The 16,588-nt window shown below is 48.6% G+C and overlaps 1 protein-coding gene across 1 annotated transcript in view; it reads right to left on the reverse strand.

The window, feature by feature from the left end:
* Positions 1-16,588, reverse strand: part of LOC126547418 (uncharacterized) — a 112,409-nt gene that overhangs the window by 47,172 nt on the left and 48,649 nt on the right. Inside the window, exon 2 of the mRNA XM_072288135.1 lies at positions 12,790-12,855. The gene's annotated coding sequence lies outside the window, so the exon portion shown is untranslated. The remainder of the gene's footprint in view (positions 1-12,789; positions 12,856-16,588) is intronic.

The following is a 16,588-nucleotide window of genomic DNA, read 5'->3' on the forward strand; positions in this document are numbered from 1 at the left end:
GTGCGCGACAGAACTGACTACCTTGGCTTGCTTCCCGTCTTGTCGCCGTCGTACTGAAGTCGAGAATACCTCCCTCCATTCTTGTGTGGGCACGATGGCGCGATTATTCCGTTTCTATTGAGAGCGCCATCATAAACAGAAGCGAAAGTGAACTGCAGCAACCGCCGCTCCCTTTTCTCGGCGTTTGTTCAACAAAAATGTCCCAAACCAGTGCGAGAGTCATTTAAAGTGAACAGCGTTCACATGAGCTCTCTGAGAAAGCAGTCACACTGCCCCGTAGGTGAGTGAATGTGAAAGCTATGCGCTTCGGTATGTGGCATTACTTCGTTTAAGAAAATTCCGCCAGAACCCATGTCTCATGATGGATGTCAACGTTAATGCGATTAGCATTGAAGCAATCACAGTGACACTGCGTAATGAACACCGCGGCAACGCGTCACGCGCGTGCGCGCCCTGGCTCGCGCTTCTTCTCTGGACAAGCTTGGCGCGTGTGTGAGTGCTTATACTGAGAGATGATACCTGTCTGAATATGTATGACGTGGGTACCGGTACCGCCCAACACTGGATAAATCTTAAAGCCTTCTTTTTTTGTGCCATTGGAGAACGACACATACCTAGTGGCACATACCTATAGTGAGCGAAGTTGGCGTCAAAGAGGCTCATTAAAGGCCGACACATAACCAGTGGCACGCACCCAGTGACGCAAGTTGGCGTCAGAGAATTGCATTGAACGGTGGCGCTTACCCGGTGCCACACCCCAAGTGACACATGCTGGCCCTACGGATTGTTTCGAACCCTCTTCCATAAGCACACTAGACCATAGACTATCCACTGCCAGTGATCCAAATTGGCGGGGAAACGGTTAGAGACATAGACATACAGATAATCAGCCCCCGGAAAGTGCGTGAAGTACCATAGGAATGCTAATTGTATTAAAATTGAGCAGAGTCAACTCCAGTTGACATGTACGTAGATGTCACTAAGTAGGTAGTGTTTGCTGTTGCGAGACCCATTGACCCAGGTTGGCCGCAAAGAGGTTCATTAAAGGGCAGCCCGTAACCGGGGGCACATAATGAGTGTCGTAAACCCATGGGAACAGCCCACATTTTTAGACTTCACTATCTTCAGGATCGTCCCACTAAAGCGGTCAGGCACCCGTTACAGGAAACTTGATTTAACTCGTCAACAACGCTTCGCATATAAAGGAGCAAGAACCAAAAATGTGTTGCGAGTGTTTCGGAGCTTTTGTTTTGAACGCGGGAGCTATTTAATATTTGCATGCAAAAAATTCCTGAGTGTAACATCGTGTGCTTGCATAACACGTCCGAAAGGGTTGGCAATCGCTTCAAGCGACATCGCTATTCGACTGCAGTTACGACGAGTCGAACATTGCGACGTGAGGGATCAGTTGGTATTTTCATAAGAAGCTGTCGACAAGGCCGCCTTCAGGCGGACGTCCTTCACAGGTGGAAACGTTGCACACGCCTCCAATAAGCCCGTGCGCGTCGCCAAATAGCCATCTAACAAGGCTGTCGCACGTAACGCGCGGTCCGTCCGTCCGTCCGTCCGTCCGTCCGTCCGTCCGTCCGTCCGTCCGTCCGTCCGTCTGTCTGTCTGTCTGTCTGTCTGTCTGTCTGTCTGTCTGTCTGTCTGTCTGTCTGTCTGTCTGTCTGTCTGTCTGTCTGTCTGTCCGTCTGTCTGTCTGTCTGTCCCGCTTCGTCCCTCTATTGTAATCATGCCGTCGTCCTTCAGTCGTGATCATACCCCCAATGACATGCCATCGTCGTCATATCATCGCCATCCCATCCTACTGTCGTCGTCACGCTATCGTTCTCATACATTCGTCGTCATCATATTGTCCTCTTGCCGTCGTTGTTGCCATTTCGTCGTTACATACCAATGATTTAAGAATCATAATCACATTGTCGTCATGCCGTCGTCGTCATTCTATCGATCTGTTGAGGCATCACTGCATCGTCGTCATAGTCGTCTTCGTACCATCATGGTCATGGCCGACCTTGGTGAAAAATAAGATTATGGGGTTTTACGTGCCAAAACCACTTTCTGATTATGAGGCACGCCGCAGTGGGGGACTCCGGAAATTTGGACCACCTGGGGATCTTTAACGTGCACCTAAATCTAAGTACACGTGAGTTTTCGCATTTTGCCCCCATCGAAATGCGGCCGCCGTGGCCGGGATTCGATCCCGCGACCACGTGCTCAGCAGCCCAACACCATAGCCACTGAGCAACCACGGCGGGTGACCCTGGTGAAAGAGCGCCATAGCAGAGTGGACCGATCCCAGAGGCAGCGTACGTCACATATGGTCTAAGCAATGGAAATCTCAGAAGGAACACTACATATCGTAAATAAAAGTGTTTTCACCAATAAGGTGCGCCGCTACATTGCTTGAATGTTAATCGCATAAATGTCGGCAGTCACCGTGAGGTGGATTCTGCCAGAATTGTTTATTGGTCATACGATCAGTGCAATTGCAAAGTTTTAGTTGCCTGCTTGGCAGGTTATCTGCGTAAGCGCACCTTCTTCCCCAGTGAAGCAATTTTGAGCAAACGGGCCCGCGGTGAATACGGGCCCAGATGTGAAGATGGAGCTTGGCTCCAAATGGATGCAACACAGCACTCAAACGACAAGGCGGGAGCGGCATCGTGTGCTACTTTATCAATTGGCCTGCGAATGAAAGAGCTTTCGTGCAATGAAGGATGACAAATGAAAGAGGAAAGAATGGAACGGTCGAGTCGGTGAACCCAGAGGTGTTTTGACATGCATAACTCAATTCGAGTCTTATGGCGGTCATCACGATGGCGTATTTCTTTAGCTCTATTTGGCCACATGTCTTTAAATATGAGGTACTGTCGCTACAAAGGCGCCGAAATCTCAGAAAAATGTCCTTCGTGCGCTATATAGCTGTAAAAGCAGCTACCTAACAAACATTTTCAGAAAGGCACCCGTCAAGTTAATGCATCACATGCGTATATGTCGCAAAATTTCCCACACCAAATCATTCGCCCCCACCTTGGTAATCTTGACGTGTAGCAGTACTTGGCTGCTGGCATTAAATTGATCTGAAGTACAAAGAGGCAACTGGAGCTAATATCCTCCACACGGACTAATAAGATGATCGCTGGCGATCTCTGCGCTTCCGCGCGGCAGTGTGCCAGAACTGGCCACGGGCATACACGGTGGCCTGGGAACATTTGCGACGGATAGCAGATACCCTGTGTCTACGCACGCTGCCAACGCCATTCAAGGAACCCATAAATTTAGTTCTATCTAAACAACCTTAAAAGAGCGATATTGGTTCTATATGTGTATATTCATTTTGACAGCCAAAAGTTAATGTTCCAAACGCAGCAGTAGCAATTAGAGCAGCCTGCACAAAATAATCATATCGCGGCTAGTCCCGCAAGAAATTCAACAGAGCAGTGATTGCGGAGCAGCATGGCTCGTGTTCCGTGATTTAAGCTAGCGCTTTGTGTAAGCCGTGTGCCCTGACCTGGGACTTTCCTGTTCGGCCTCGCAGTCATTTCAGATCACGCTTACAGCGAGTTTTCTTAAAACGACCGCTCCCTTCTGCTTATCTTGCACTGTCCGAGTGCGCTGTTTGGTCACGATTCGCCACAATAAGGAAACGGCAACTAGACCATCATTGCTTTCAAAATTTCAGTGCGAACGTACGTTAAGGCGCACGCGCTTTCGTGCTTCTCGCAATGAGCAAAACAAAAATTTAAAAGAAATGACGTAAATACATCATATGGCAGACAGCAAATTGCGACGCGTTTCTTGAGATCGAGTGTGCCACGTGCGTGCCCTCTCTAGTACTCGAACTTTCCACCGCCGCGTATGATTTCACCGAGCCGTCGGAGGGCTTTCACGGCTGGGAGGCGTCGCCCCGCTGATCCCGAAAGTCCATCTCCCTGGGGCCCGTTTGTTTGTGTATGGCTTGCGCCCTTTCACCGTGCAAGATGTCGCGACCGGTTTCTTGAGGCGCTCCTCGGTGGAATAGCCAGCGTGGAGAACTCCGCGGTAGGTGGCAATTGACTCGAGACCCAGCCCGCTTTTGTGCTGCGCCCCGGGTCCAGCGCTGCAAATCGATGAGCGGGGAGACTACGCTCAATGAGGGCGGATCATTGCGGCCCAGCTTTGCGCCTAGGAAACGAGGAGCCCGCGACTTTCTTCGGGAAAGCCTTCGTTTGTTGCCAAATCGAGGCCGCTCGTTAAATCGGACGCCGACAGAGTTTTTCCATTAGGCGCGTTTAACGTATTGCATAGAACGTAGCATGAATTTGTCGGGCAACGTTGATTGCCAGGTGGCGTTCGTGCGTTAAAATATGGTAGCACCAGGATTGTGCGGTGTCGTGATCAACGATCCTTGCGGGCGTATATCTCAGGCGCTGAAACATTTTGTACGAATTGGTAAACAATTTTGCTGGAGCCGGTCAAGCGTTAAGATATCCCAAGTTGAATTTCTCTCCCAGTTGTAGTGCACAAGACATGGTATGGCAGTGCTAATGACTGAGGCAACGTTGAAATTTTAAGCACATGTGTTGGCTGGTGGGTGCCCATTAATTTCGAGTGCTATCAGCACTTGAAGCACAGAGCGAAAGAACAATGCACGAGCTGCAAGAATAATTCTCAGTGTGACAGTCTGACAAGAAAGAAAAGGGCGAAGCCACGTTATCGTTGTTGATAAGGGAACGCTAACAATTTACGAATGATTTTCGCTTGGCCCTTACGCTTTTAATGCATGCTATACTATTCAAAGCGCGTCTAAAAGGGCAAAACTTGTGTGCACTTCAAATAAAATTTTCATCATTTCTTTCATTGTAGACGCTTCCTAAATCACGCAGACTGGAAGAGCACCTTGGCGCCGTTACGTGCTAGACCCGCCCCGCAGTATAGCCAGTACACACGACTCGCTAGGCAAAGCCTCCCCAGATTTTAGCAAAGTTAACATTATGGTATGATTGTGTTTCGACAGGAAAAAACAACTAATGTTTAAAAGTATATACAAAGGCCACAGAGCGAAACTAAGTGATCATGGCAAAAATCAAAGCAGTAGACGAATGCATGACAAAAGGTAATCATAGGCTATGTTAATAAAATTATTCAACAGACAGCCCAGACTACATGGAATGCTGTCGCCACAATTTTCGCCAACCGTACGGATATTTACCTACATGTAGACATTTTAAATGCGCAGTCATTTACACGCTTACCGGAGAAAACCCGTCCGTCCCTCCGTCCGTCCGTCACGTAAGACGATCGCTTTCAGTATAGAGCCCGCAGCAACGAGCCAATTGACCTTCGTGCTGCCTCTCGCTCCAACGCGAACGAAGCGGAGAGCACACACTCGCACGAAGCTATCAGCAATCGCCGCATTGTGTCCCCATCAAAGATCGCTTCCAAGATAAGGGCCCGCGCGGCCGCGCCATATGCAGCCGCCGCCGGAGTACGGTTGTTCACGGTTGATAATAGTTCGACGGGGATGGATAAGGCACTAAAGAGCGATAACGGCTCATAATGATCGGAACGTCATCAGCGGTTCTGGCGCCGCCACCTGCAGCAATTTGCTTGCCTCGTCAATTCACCTTGCGCTGCCGTCCGCAGCAGTTCGTGTCGCCGCAGCGCTGTCGTTTGCACTGGTCGGATCAAGTTTCATAACATCGATAGTGATACCGGGCTGCGTGGAGATGAGAAAGTGGCACAATGCTTACGTATACTTAGACGACTCCCAGAGGAGTTTCTGGGTGATCTTTTAGAGCTCAGCTCTTAGGTGCCCGTTCCTGCGGTGAGCGTCAGCGTCGGCATCCCTCGTAACCGAGCGAACGAGCACAGCGAAGGATGAAAGAGCGACCGTGGAGCGCTCGGGGGATGAAAGACGGCGATAGGGAAGATAGCGCGAAGAGGAAAGCGGAGGAGGAGGGTATGGCAAAAGCGGAAGAAAAGCGTAGTGCTGCGCAAGATTGGCTCTGCGGGGACGATGGCTACGAGATGGCGCCAGAGTAGCGCGCGTCGTCCATTCACTGATGACGCCACCGATAACATAAATGGAAACAAAGCGCTGCATGAGCGGAGGTCTGTCTGCGGCGGCTGCTGTGAATCGCGCCCACGCGCTGCCTCTCGCGATCTCCCGATTGGTGAGGCGGTCGCGCCGCACTTCGCCCTGTTTGCAATGTGCCGCTCGAGACAGTTTGTCCGCGCCAGCAAATACATCACTTAAATGAAAGCACTAGCTGCGCTCAAATTTTTTATTAGAGAGTATCGTAATCGTAGGTGATTTTTTTTTTTTTTACCATCTTTTCGTCCCGATGGCGACGTAGAGTCGACCAGTCGTCTTGAAGATATTTGCTGTATGTATAATGCTTCCTCCACAGAAATTCGAAAAGTTACCGGTGACTCTTCCGGTTATCGCGGAAATTGAAGGCCTTGTGGCGCATCTACGATCGCAAGAATCGCTAAAATTCTGGTTCTTCGTTGCTTTTGTTGTATTTTTTTCTTCTTTTTGATGTTTATTTACTCCATGCACGGTTGTTTAAGCGCGTGCGCTCGTAACAAGAAATTAAAACAACAAGGGGCACAAGTGGGCTGGAAACGCAGCACAGACATTCTTGTCGTGAATTTCAATTTGGCTGTGCAAGCATAAACTATGTAAACAGAAAAGTTGGGAAGGGTCTGAGATTAAACAGCGCGAATAAAACAAGGACACGAGGAAACAAACACCACAGACAAGCGCTGGCTGCCAACTGGAAGTTTATTTGAAATTCTCCAGCCATCTTATACCTATATAATAGAGGCTTACTAAATTAGAAAGGAAGGAGACAAATGTGTAAGCGCTCCCTCTCTTGCCTTGTCGGGAAAAGAAATAGTGTTTTTGGATGAAAGATTATGATGCTGCTGATTTGCAGATGTTTTTGCGACTGGTTTACGCATGCCTATGCTGAAGAAGGTATAATATGGCTGGAGAACTTCAAATAAACTACCAGTTGTACTCAGCGCTTGTCTGTGGTATTTGTTTCCTCGTGTACTTGTTTTATTCGCGCTGTTTAACCTCAGTTCTAAATATGAACCAACTAGCCCTCATCAAGATCCTACTAATTGGGAAGGATCTCCGGCTAAATTCTAAACGCGTGTAGTGAAAGAAATCTAAAGTCATGTGTGCGCTTATTAACTTTATCTGAACATACATGTGACTTCTTGTTTTCTTTTTGAGTGTTAGACAGCGCCAGGAATAAGTGATATGTCAAAGGATCTGTTTATCTGACGGTACTTCTAACGTGGGTGGACGTATCATATTCGAGCCCCACCTGGTGCCACTATTATGCTCATAAGTAGGAATTAATAATGTCAACTTTCGGGAACATGTTCTCATTCTAAGAGGTCGCCTTATTTAGAAAGCTGGAATAATCTTTCTGGGACCGCGCACTCCTGAGCACAAAAATCTGAGGCAGATGCTAGGTTAATTAATTAATTAGTCATAAATTATTTGAAGAAGAAATTCGACCCCACGACAGTTGATGTATCACGATAGCCGAATCACTGCTCGCGATGGACTAAACTGATACATGGCAAGATTCTTAGTAACTGGCACGAATCAGCACGAATCATTGTGCGGGATTTTCCACCGCACAATGTCTACACGAGCTCTATCGAGTGCACCCACGCGTACAATTCCCGCTTCAGAAAGCGCTGCATTGTCAAAATTTTACATTGCTGAAATACAGCACGCATAGAGCCATTCCAACGATAGCTACTCGGGCCCGCCACAATCCACTCTGGACGGGCGTGAGAGCTTGTCAGCACCTACGCGAAGCACTACTGAAAGCGAAAACACGAGTCCCCAGCATCTTTCTGTAGCAGTGTGCGCGCACACACACACGCGCGCGCACACAGACAAAAATGCACGATTTGATAAGACTCGTACAGGTTGCAGATAGAAAGTAACCGATTTCAATTACAATTACGTCTTTCAAAAATTTAATTGATTACGGTTACTAATCACTACCCCACGAAAGTAAATGAGCAATTACAAAAAGGTAACCGATTACTTTAACGTTACTTTCCTACCTACTCTTACTAATATTGCACAAATACGGTAAATAGAACGAGTTGTGACCTTGGCTCTTTCGATGCGTCGTCTGCAACCGTTCACCAGTTGTTTATCTTCTTAAGAACGGCTTTTCAAAATTTTGTTCGATAATATTCCCTCGTTTTCTATTGAAGACTTCTGCACTGACACTGAAAACTGGCTTCATGTGCGCGCTGGAGAGAAGGGCTGTGTTGTAGCGCATTGTGGCCACTCAATGCCGCGATAATCGCGTCTGGCTACTCTATGAAGCGCACGGACTCATTGGTCCTGGAGCTAGGGGAACGCGCTCCCGACAGGGCCAGTGAAAAAAACTGCACAATCGTATTAAGTGATTCGCTCAACGTCCGCAGTGGCCATCACTATTGAGCCATAGAAGTTCCCTTTTCAATTTGCTACCCACCGTGGTTCCTCAGCAGCCCAGTGTTGGGCTGCTGAGCGCGAGGTCGCGGGATCGAATCCCAGCCACGGCGGCCGCATTTCGATGGGGGCGAAAACACCCGCTTGGTCAGATTCAGGTGCACGTTGAAGAACCCCAGGTGGTCGAAATTTCCGGAGTCCTCCACTACCTCATAATCCGGAAGCGGTTTTGGCACGTAAAACCCCATAATTTTTTTTTTCAATTTGCCGAGCAACATCTCGTGGACCTTCTCTCAGCGCCCTTCAGTCGCCAGCCTAAATATTCACACTTAAGAGAAAGCTTTAGTGAGATAAAAATCAGTGACTGTTGGTATTTCAAATAAACTTCCAGTTCGCAAATCAGTGATAAATCAGTGACTGTTGGTATTTCAAATAAACTTCCAGTTGGCAGTCAGCGCTTGTCTGTGGTATTTCTTTCCTTGTGTCCTCGTCTTTTTCGCGCTGTTTAACCCCAGTTCTAAGAAAGCTTTAGCTCGGGTGCTCCTGTCTAAACACATGTAAAAGGTGAATTCGTTTTTCTCTCTCGGCAACCACTGCACCAAATTTGACGATGTTTGTTGCACTTAAAAGAAAAACTTAAAACCTAGCGACTGTTGGTATCGAATTTCTTATTTAGGTCATCAATTTTTTACTAAATATTCGAACAAATCGCAAATTTTCAGAAAACGAAACTATCAAGTTTAGAACTCTGTAACTCAGCTGAGAAAGATATCACAATTCTGTGAATTCCATCTAATAGTACATCTAAAGCGGACAAAATTGATATGTTACACATGAACCTAAAAAAATTTAGTGATATGGAAATAAAGCTTTTGCAAAACCCTTGTACACGCTTAACAAGTCATGTAATATATAAATCGACACGCAGAATTTGTCCGCTTTGAATGATCTAATGGATGCCATTTACAGAACCGCGATATCTGTTCTTGATGGAGAGCTATTAATTTGTACACTTCGTGCTTCTATTTTTTTTAACTTTCACATTTTTGAAAATTCTGTCAACGAAATTCAGACTCTAAATAGAAATTCCGCTTCCAACAGTCACTAGAATTGAACGTTCTCTCGCAAATGCAACAAGTTTCATTAAAATCGGTGCAGGGGTTATCTCAGAAAAGCGTTTTTGCGTTTTACGTGTATTTGAGTATGCCGCATGGGGGTTGGGCCCGAGCCAAAGCTTCCTCTTAAACAACTAAGTATAACGGACACCTGCAAGTTATCATGCTCCTTGAAAAGGCGGCCAAATCTGTAATGTAATTTACTATAATGCTGCATATTATTCAGCCCTAGAAATAATGATCGTATGTCACAATCACATAGATAGATGTATGTGAGTCCCGTAATATCAAACAGATAGATAGAAACGTACGAGTCTAACGGCCAAAACCTCTTGTCACCGACTGCAATAAGCGAAGAAATGAGCCCCAGCTCTTAGTGCCTATATGAAGGCCACCTATGAAAAGTAAAAAATTAATGGTGAAGTAACTTACAGCAAGCGGTACCAAGAAAACGAAGCAATCGTTAAATTACAAAATTATCAAAACGCGCCATTGATTACAAGTAATTAATAACATGTAATTCGTTATGTACAAGTCTAGTTCTGAGCATACACTGTGCAGGCAGAGTTGCACGCACGTACGCACATACGCACACACGCGCGAGCACACATGCACACAATAAGCACACGCGCACGCACGCACGCACACGTATACACACGCGCGATCATACAGATACGCATAAACACACGCACACGTAGGCACACGTGCGCACGCACACGCACACAACACGCACATGTACGCACGCGCACACATGCACCAACACACGCGTGCACACACGTACACAACACGCACACGTACACACACACGCGCGCACTACACTCACACCTACGCACGCGCACACACAACACGCACACGTTCGCGCACAGACACACACGCACACACAAGCACACACAACGCGTACACGCAGACGCGTACACATATACACACACACGCACACGTACGCGCGCGCGCAAATGCACACACACACAACACGCACACGACGCACGCGCACACACACAACACGCACACACACACACACGCACACGTACGCACGTACAGACACACGCGCGCACACACGCATATACACACACACGTGTGCGCAGTTTTTCATGTCTCTCTACAATTTTCTCACTGACACTTTTAATCTAATTATAATATTCAAGAAATTCATTAATTAAACAAGACTAATGATCTAACTATGCGGAATTTGGTTGGTAACAACATTATTTATAGTCCTGCAGAGCTTTCGCCGACGGGGCCTTAGGTCTCCCACGCGGGGACGTCGAGGTGTTTCCTCGCCGCCGCCTCGCGGGCTTGCATTACGCGGAATGAAACAAATTATTTGACTATCTGCAAGCGACGGCAAATAACATAACTTGGATCTGTCCAGCTACGGGGCATTTGCATATTTTTAATGTTTATATATATATATATATATATATATATATATATATATATATATATATATATATATATATATATATATATATATATATATATATATATATGTGTGTGTGTGTGTGTGTGTGTGTGTGTGTGTGTGTGTGTGTGTGTGTGTGTGTGTGTGTGTGTGTGTGTGTGTGTGTACCGGTGTCACACGGCGCACTTTTGGTCGCGATCAAGCCCGATCCGGATTGAATTTCTCGGTCGCGATTGGTTCCTTTGCGCAAGCTGGGCGAGGGAGCCAATCGCGATCGAAAGTGGCCGTGTGACACCGGTATTAAATAATAGATCGGTCACCGTCTGCAGAAGCTGTCGAACGTTACGCGTAGAATAAGCGTCAAGGCTACAGCGGCCTCATATGCGACGTCAACTATCGTACAACAGCTGCACCACATCTCGCTGTTTAGTCTGGTGCTGCACGCTCATCCGCGTGCGCTTCAGGCCACGAGACACCGTGCGGTCAAAGACAACACGAGCTGAACCACGCGACGCTGCAGTGGTTGCTTTTGCGGCCGTATCATTTGACGCCGCCGCCGTGGCTGGCTGCCGCTGTTGGCTCTGGAGGCTTGTCAAATAACAGTGGCGGAGGCAGCCTCGTTTTGCCAGGCACACGGGCAAGGTGAGACTGCTGGCGAGGTCCAGTGGTGACGGCTGCGAAACGGAGATGGCCAATCGCCTTGGGGGGCTGTTCGCTTGCTCAAAAACAAAAAGCGTAAACGAAGCACGCGAGAAACGGGACTCCCGCCCAGCAGCTACGAATGCGCCATCTGCTCATGCCGCGCAGATTACCATGCTGGGCGGAAAAGATCGAAAGAGCGGAGGAAGCCGCCTTTCGGTGCTCGTATTGCACGAGCACGCCTTCTGTCCATCTGTAAGTGGGAACCCGGCACAACTGTGGGAAGAATTTATGCCCAGCCAAGTGGCCGAGAGATATCTCAGCTGTCCGACCGGTGCGCACTCGAGCGTGATGAGCCTGCTGTGTGCCGCACTCGCGGTGCATTTCAAAGTTGCCAGCACTTTCCCCTGTCGCTGTCCGCGTGCACCTTGCGCACCACCTCGGTGCACCCTATATCGGCTCCACGCCATATCTGCGCGCGCCCTTGGGCGTTGTGACGAAAAGACCTCGTCGTTCACCGCCGCTAATTTGGCTCGTAGCTAGCGCGGACGCCTGCCTGCACTGGTGCGGTGCCCTTTCGCAGCAATGGGGAGCTCCCCACGCCAGACTGTGGCGCGACCGGCTGCCTCAACTCTTCTTCGTGACAGGCCATTGTTCTGGCGCCTCTGGAAACCGCGGGGCTTTTCAGCCGCGTCTTTTCGTTAGTCAGTCTTGGTCGCTTCTGCGCTTTTTCGTTCTTTTTTTTTTCTTCTCGTCTATCGTCGTATGTCCGCACCTCCTTACCACAGCGAGAATAAATGCGTTGTGCAGACTGACGGCTCGTGGTTTATACGCCGCTTCGACTCTTCGCCACCTTGTGAGATCTAGGTCTCTCGCACTGCTCACCATCCTCTGGAGTTCGCATCGGTTCTAGCACAGTTGAGGAGACAATGGCCGGGGCTGCAGACGCTGGTCTCAGACCAGGCTCTGCCTATCGCCCATTCTGAGACTGCTATGCACTAGGCCACGTTCATCGATTTCTATTGATCGTATGGGTGCATTACTTTAAGGCGCGCGGGTGACATGTTCCAACAAGCAAATTCTTTAGAGCAAAAAGAATGTGCCTGTTAGGACACACATCAAGAGTACGATTGAGCATCGTGTATTCTTAATATTCCGTAGTGCCAACTTACCAGGTCTCCTTGTCAGCGTCGCGGCTTGATCGTAATCATCCTTCGATGTCGCTGGTTGAAATATTCCTGCAGATAGTTGAACGAAATCAAAAGAAGTATCTTTTGTAATGCCGCATTAATAAGAAGATAGAAAGGCTCATGCAATTCTGAACGTGAGGCTTGTTATAAAGCTTATCTTTCGTGTTTTTCTTTATACATACATACGTTTTTTTTTTTTTTTTCTTATATACTATACACGCAATCCGCAGCAAACGAACCATGCACGGCACCTACTTCTGGAAAATGTTATGAACGGGCTGGGGAGGTTCCTCAGTAAGTTAATCGTTGTGATGCCACGCTGAAGAACCCGCACGTCAGTTCAATGATGGGAAATAGTTCTTTTTTTTGACGGCGCCCACCTGACGTTGGAGGACTGCAGTATATGTATGTACAATCGTACGTGTGGGCGCGAGAATTTCGGTCTGGGCCACACAGTCATTTCCGTTCGCGTGCTTCCGTGCAAGCACTGCTCCGAGTTCCCCGCCAAGGGGCTCCGGTGGAGTGAACTTGGAGCGTGCGGTCTGGCGGTGACTCAGCCCACCTTTCCCGGTGCAGTAATTCGTTTAGCGCGAGAGGGCGGTGCGAGCCAACTACCATTCGGTTTGCGGAAGAGGTGAGCGTGCGCTGCAACGGAGTCGATATCATGCTGTACGCATTCGGAACTGTTGCTTTTTGATGCCACGCGTTCTTTTGCCGCCGCAATCTGTTCGGCGTGGTGCGCCTAAGGAAGACCCTCTGAGACAATAGACGACTTCCTGAGAAATCAATCCGTTTATAATATTTTAATCATGGCACCGGCCCTCTAAAACGATGTTACGTAATCGCGGCATATATAAGGAAAGCATTTGTTACAATCCTCTCGAAGCGTTGGGGTAATATCTTGTTGATTATATCGTCTAGTGCCTGTATAGTTACTCTTGAAGTTATATCTTACATATATGGTGTATCCTTGTAGCTATGTGTGGTTTTCACCACTTTTTAATTTCTTACACTATGAATTTCCGCCACTTTTTCTTTTGCTTTTGTATCCGTTGATGACTGCTCTATTTTTTTTTATTCCCACTGGGTGTTTGCTTATGGGCAGCTAGCGCTTTGTCAGGCATTCATTTGCCTTTTCGCCAGCGTCCACGGAGACTTTGTACATGATTGTCCGAAATAAGGGTAAGGTATCATATCATATCATATCAAGCGTGCTGTAAGCAAGCAGCACATCACCACAGCGATATATATATATATATATATATATATATATATATATATATATATATATATATATAAACGAGAAGAGAGGGGGTTATGGCTTCTCATGATATGACTATATATATATATATATATATATATATATATAATATGTGTGTGTGTGTGTGTGTGTGTGTGTGTGTGTGTGTGTGTGTGTGTCGCCGGCTAGCGCTTTTACAGAAGTCATCACCGAACTTCTCTCCAAAGAGCTGCGCGAAGGAGTCGCGTAATGAGCCGTAACAAATGAAGCCCGTCCACGACACATGCTAGGAGGGCTATACATGGAAGTGCACACAGCAGGTCTGTGCTGAACGACGTGACTTCCAGTCAACAGCAGCCGAAAGGTGCGCAAACTGCAGAATGATCAGCTCGAATGACAGCAATGTTTACTGCCAGAGTTTATAGGTGTATGGCTGCTCCATTAGCCGCTTTCTGTATGATATGGGACTGTTGTTGGTGGCGATATCTCAGTTCGCTATATAATCCACCACCTTTTTTTAGGCAATTCATTTCTTCCTGGCATCGCTATCAATCTTCATTGCCGCTGCTGATTCATTGCTGCTGCTGCATTGCTCCCTTGTCTTAGAATCACAAACACAAATCGCGTCATTTTCTTCCCCTGAATTCTGGCTGCTCCGCCTGCGGGGCGCATGGCATTTGGCGAGACGTACAAACTACCGAGGCTGCGCCGAGGGCTCTAATATTCCAGGACAAGTATAGCCATCTCCAGTTGAACATCTTTCTCAGCGCTGGTGTAGCTTATGTCGTGTTCCGACCTCGAATACACTCCGGAGGAAGTAAGGAACGGCGGATGGAATTAGCGGTTCTCGAGCCAAAAGCAGTAGATCATAAGCGTGGCGCGCAGGACAGGGAACACATCAACCGTCTTGAGAGGACGGGAAAGGGTGGGAGCGGGAGGGGTGGTTCCGCACTGCGCAAGCGTGGCGTCGCGAGCATTCCTGCGGCCTAATTGGCAGGGCGAACGGTTTCCAACGACGGGTGAGACCAGGAGGGGGGTTCGGGGTGCAAACCGCGAGACCATTGCGAGAGCGGCCAACCGCGTGGCGCAGTCTAGCGGTAGCTGCGACGCACTCATCTAGGCGTGCAATTTTTCTAGTGGATGCCCGCGCTTCCAAATCCGCGACGGATGTCACCGATGTCAGCGTCCTTCTGCCACCGCGGCTATTTTGGTTGCACGGCGGCGAAGTTTTCGTCGCGCCATTGACTCCAGCATGGTCGGGGAAAGTTTCGGACGGGAAAGACGCAGAAGGCTGGTGCGGGGCGGGAGGCGGGAGGCGGGATCTTGACTGAGTTTCAGTTCGTCTCTGGGGCGCTTCTCTTTTCGAAGAGCTCCTATGCGCGCTCTCAAGCGCTGCGCGGGAGGAATGGGGCGTGCGCTGTGCTGCGATAACGGCCCACACGTTGCAAAATAAAACGCGCTCCTCATTCCTTCATGGCTTTCTGCATACGTCTAATTTCGGGACAACCAAAGCCGGCACCGAAGGCACCGCGAAGGTCGCATGGAGCTTTTTTAGTGGCGCGCCGGCTGGGTATACCGTAACCGTGAACGCGGGTCGTCTTGGAAATTTAGATTTCGCTATACCTGGCTGAAGGACTCTTTCAGCAGACTTGTAGTTGGAGAGGTCAACTGCTGGGAAGACGCGTGCTTCAAAACACATAGAGGTTAGTGTGAGCGTACTCGTGCGACGGAAGCAGTGTTGATGAGAGCGCTTTAATGGGTATTAAGCTAGAGATCTCGGGTCAAGATCATGGCTCGCGCGTTGGCTGTACGTGGCAGTATACGCGTGGCTTGCAGACGCCTGAATGGCCACGTGCAAGCTATATAGCATTTCTCTTTCTTGCGGGCGCGCGGATACTGCTTCAAATCAGTGGGGGCAAGGCGGGAGGTTCGACGGTCACAGCCAGAAAGGAATGAACGCCGAGCAGAAGGTCTGCCTATGGAGCGCAGAACCCGACGGAAGCCGCCAGAGCCGCGGCTCTGGCCATAGCAATGAAACCGTGGCTAGCGCGGAATAAAAATGGTCAGAGTGAGGGGTTTTTGAAATGGTGCCTCCAGTTGGGCACGGGACCCCGGCGTGATGGAGAGGCGACACGCTCCAACGCCTGCGAGTTTGGGCCACCATTTTGAAAATCGGCGCAGCGTATTTATTACCCACGGGCTGCGGGTCGGCGCCAAGCGCCACCCTGGCGATCCCAAACCGTATTTCTCCGCCTCGGTGACCATCCACCGCTAAGCACAAAAATGAAAAGAAACGGATAATGTTTTTTTTTTTCTTCTTGAAGCGCCAATACCGTGGGGAGAAGTGTGCCTTTCTATGAACATGCACCAGGAGATGCGTCCTGCTCCTCTCGCCGTCTCATGCTCCCCATTCTAAATGGGGAAACTCTCGGCAACGCACCGACTGGCTTTGGCATGTCCTTGCCGTAGTCAACGTCTTTCCTTTCCCAGAGAGTACCGCTATACCTATATTTTGTTAATAATGAAGGCTGTAAAATAGGC

This window comes from Dermacentor andersoni, chromosome 1 (assembly GCF_023375885.2).
Source record: "Dermacentor andersoni chromosome 1, qqDerAnde1_hic_scaffold, whole genome shotgun sequence".
Lineage (NCBI taxonomy): Eukaryota > Metazoa > Arthropoda > Arachnida > Ixodida > Ixodidae > Dermacentor > Dermacentor andersoni.